Source organism: Schistocerca cancellata, chromosome 1 (assembly GCF_023864275.1).
Source record: "Schistocerca cancellata isolate TAMUIC-IGC-003103 chromosome 1, iqSchCanc2.1, whole genome shotgun sequence".
Lineage (NCBI taxonomy): Eukaryota > Metazoa > Arthropoda > Insecta > Orthoptera > Acrididae > Schistocerca > Schistocerca cancellata.
The window spans coordinates 237,416,725-237,421,026 of record NC_064626.1 but is presented as its reverse complement, the minus strand read 5'-3'; the positions used below and the strand labels follow the sequence as shown (position 1 = coordinate 237,421,026).

At 49.3% G+C, this 4,302-nt stretch overlaps 1 non-coding gene across 1 annotated transcript; it reads right to left on the bottom strand.

Moving 5' to 3' along the window:
* Positions 1–2,923: 2,923 nt before the first annotated feature.
* Trnat-ugu (transfer RNA threonine (anticodon UGU)) lies at positions 2,924–2,998 on the bottom strand. Its single transcript has one exon. It is a non-coding gene; the product is annotated as a tRNA-Thr (tRNA).
* Positions 2,999–4,302: the final 1,304 nt, after the last annotated feature.

Here is a 4,302-nt window from a genome sequence, read left to right as displayed (position 1 = left end):
GACGGCCGATGTAGGAGACCAGCCTCATACATTACAAGCGGCAGACACTCGAGCACACGCCCTACAGCCCTTATATCTCACCACGCGATTATCACACCTTCTCTCTCTTAAGAAAGCCCTTGAAGGCTCGACGATTCCTGTCGGGTGAGGGTGGGCAGCTGACGATTACAGACTTCTTCACGAAACAGATCTAGGTGTTTTACGAAACCTGGTGCTTCGGGAGGGATGAAAGCCTCAATGCTCACAGTGATTTTGCCTGATTGGTACACCGATTCTGGACTGTACGGCTTCTGAACGGAAGTTTTTTGATCGCCCCTTATGTCACGAGGTCACAAAAGGCACGGGATAGCGATATGCACATATACAGAGGGCGGCAGTATCGCGTACACAAGGTATACAAGGGCAGCCTTTTGACGAAGATCTCATTTGTACTCAGGTGCTTCGTGTGAAAATGTTTCCGACGTGATTATGGTCGCACAGTGGGAATTAACAGACTTTGAAAGCGGGATGGTAGCTGGAGCCATACGCATGTGACATTCCGTTTCGGAAATGGTTAGGGAATTCGATTATCCGAGACCCACAGTGTCAAGAGTGTGCCGAGAATGCCAGAGTTCAGGTATTACCTCTCACCACGGAAAACGTAGTGGCCGACGGACTTCACATAACGACTGATGGCAGAGGCGTTTTCATAAATTAGTGCTAACAGACGAGCAACACTGTGTGGAATAGCTGCAGAAATCAATGTGGGACATACGACGACAGTACGACGAAATTTGGTGTTAATGGGCTATGGCAGCAGACGACTGACGCGAGTACCTTTGCTAACAGCACGACACCTCCTGCAGAGCTTCTCCTGGGACCGTGCCCATGTCGTTTGGACCCTAGACGACTGGAAAAACGTGGTCTGGTCTGATCAGTCCCGATTCCCGTTGGTAAGAGCTGATGGTAAGGTTAGAATGTAGCGCAGACCCTACGAAGCCATGGACCCACGTTGTCAACAAGGCACTGTGCAAGCTAATGGTGGTTCAGTAATGGTAAGGACTGTGTTTAGATGGATAATTGATTGAAAATGGTTATGTTCGGCTACTTGAAGATCATTTGCAGCCATTGTCTTCCCAAACGAGGATGGAATTTTTATGGATGACATTGCGCCATGTCACCAGGCCATAACTATTCGCTACTGGTTTGAAAAACATTCTGGACAATTCGAGCGAAAGAACTGGACACCCATATAAGCTGAACGGGACGTGATCGAGAGGTCAGTTCGTGCGTAAAATCATGTACCGGCAACACTTTCAGAGTTATTGGCGGCTATAGAGTCAATATGGCTCAATATTTCTGCTGGGGCTTCCAACGACTTGTTCAGTCCATGTCACGTCGAGTAGCTGCACAACGCCGAGGAAAAGGAAGTCCGATACATCAGAAGGTATCCCATGACTTTCGTCACCTCAGTGTAAATAGCGGTCGGCGTGGAACGGTAGCTATGGCAATCTGGTGAGGCGCACTGCAGATGGTGTGAGATGTAAATCTTTTAGATGCAGAAGTAGGAAAAAGGAGAGTGTGCGGCCGAATAAGGCGTAGCAGGGTGGAGGTGGAGAGGCAGGGCCAGGGGAGGCGCCCTTGTTCGCAGGCGGCTGGCGGTAGCAGCGGCCGGCGCGCTCTAACGAGGGAGACGGCAGGTCGCGGCAGTAAAGTTCACCGGATCACGCATCCCTTTGTCCCCGGCGCCCCTCCCGCGCCCACGCCGCCTCCTCCGGCGTCGCTCTCCTCCCCTATCCCTCCCCCCTGCCACTACCGCGCTTCTTTTTCCCTCTCCGCTCCTCGCGCAACGCGGTCGCAGGCCCGGCCGGCCGCGCGTTTTCGTTTCTTTCTCTCTCTCCCTCCTTTTTTTTTGTGCAGCTTCTCCTCTCTTTTTTAGGCCGTCGCTGACGCCGCCGCCGCGACTGCTGTTGGCCGCCAGCACGACACCAACTATATCAGCATCGAAACCACCGACACGTAACTATAAACACTCTAAAAAGGAAACCGGTTTGACTTAAAGACTGAAGAGAGCGGAGAGTGAGGCGAGGCCGGAGCGTCGCGGCCGTAAATCGCGCGCCTTCCTCCCCATCGTCACCAGCGCCGGTCACCTGCCCCCTCGCTTGTTACGGCGCGCGCCCATTAATGGACACGGCCGACAGGAATCCGGCCGGCTGGAGGCCGCGCCACGCCAGTGTCTTATGGACAAAGGACCGGCCCGGAGCGGCGAGGCGCGGCGCTGCGCTGCGGACCGCCACCCATCGGCGTACGTCCTCTCCACACTAAAAATTGTCGCATTTGTGCGAGGCGGCACCACTAACTCGCGCACAGTGGTGTTGCTTGAAGCACTATCTCACCTCCATTATTTATAACTCTCTGTAACAGCGACACGTCGAAAACAATGTGCACCGAAAAAAAATCTTAAATGTATATGATGATTTTGTGATGGCGTTCCAAACTTTCAGGGCTAATGGGAAAGAGTCCGGAAACGACCGAGTCGAAAGTTATAAGACAGCATTGTTCTCATATCTATGGCACTGGAATACATGCACCGGAGCTATTGTTGCCAGGATTGTAGGGTAGCCAACTTTCAGAGGTGGTACTACGGGCCAAAACAAGAAAAAAACTTCTAATAAACAAGGGCTCTAAAATGCATACGTTAAGAGCTATGGGCACTTATTGAGCAGAAGAGATGTGTTTCAGAGTAGCAAAGATAAACAAGTGGTCATAGCTCTTAAGGCAGGCATTTTAGAGCCCATGTTTACTACACCTTTTCTTTTTGGCCATACTATAACCCCTGAAAGTTGCCTACCCTGCAATGATAATAACAACAGTTACAATGAAATGAACACCCTTAGCTGCTTACAGGCGTTGACATACGTCAACGGGGACAGATGAAGATGTGTGCCCCCACCGGGACTCGAACCCGGGATCTCCTGCTTACATGGCAGACGCTCTATCCATCTGAGCCACCGAGGACACAGAGGATAGCGCGACTGCAGGGATTTATCTCTGGCACGTCTCCCGCGAAACCCACATTCTCAACGTATCGTCCCGCACTATATTCGTAGTGCCCCCGCCCATTATACTCATTACTCGCGGCGCGTCTGCCATGTAAGCAGGAGATCGCGGGTTCGAGTCCCGGTCGGGGCGCACATTTTCATCTGTCCCCGCTGACGTATGTCAACGCCTGTAAGCAGCTAAGGGTGTTCATTTCATTGCAATTTCATTCTAACGAGCTGCATGGTGACCGATGGTATCTGTTCTTTCGGACATGTCGGAAAGAACAGATACCATCTTAGTATATATAATAACAACAGTGCCAGGTACATAAAGGGTACTTCTTATTGACGTTTAAAAACACCTGAAGCCAAGTAGATGACGCTGAGACAAATAATTTAACGTACGACATATCGGGTCGCAAATGTTGGGAAGAACCCCAAAAATGGATGAGAAGTGTTGAACATGTGACTCACAAAATGACGTACCTCGCCACGCGTGCAGCGGATGGACTTGGTCGTGACGGGATGATTGAGCAATGCAATAACTGCGTTAGAGCAAACGGTGCAAATTTCGATACATCTCTTCTACTGAACAAGTGCCCAAAGCGTTTTAGGTATGTATTTTAGAGCCGTGGACTTTTTTTCTTGTTTTGGTCCATATTACCACTTCTGAAGGGTGCCTACCCTACAATCTCAGCGACAACAGTACCGGTATGCGTATTCCACAGTGAGAGGTATCAGAACGATGTTCTGTTATATCTTCCTACGAGGTCCCTTGCATCACATGGATACATTTAACCTTCTCCATCGTACCTGAAACTTAGTAACATCATCATGAAATCACCCTATAGTTTCAGAAGGCCCAACTAACTTCTACTAGAAGATTTCTACTAGAAGTGACACAGTCTCATGACTATGTACTGTAGTACTAACATTTTAAGTTTGACAAGGCCAATGTCTGACATGTGTTAATTTAATTTTATATTGTGACGTTTCTGAAGAACGCTAGATTATTATAGCCGTAACCTAGATAAAGGTTCTTTGCTTATGCAACTGGAGGCTGAAATTTAATATAATTACATTTTCGGTGTCGCGGTAACAGTCAAAATTACATCAAATACGGATGGTAATAACCTGGAAGAAACAACCTGGATGTGGGTTTCTACGTTAATTGGACGATAGATTTGACAGTCATTCGAGGCATGTCACGTGGTTAGGTGGTACGGTATGAAGGATCTGATCCCGGCTTCGACTCCCGGTTCCAGCATCAATTTCCAGGTAT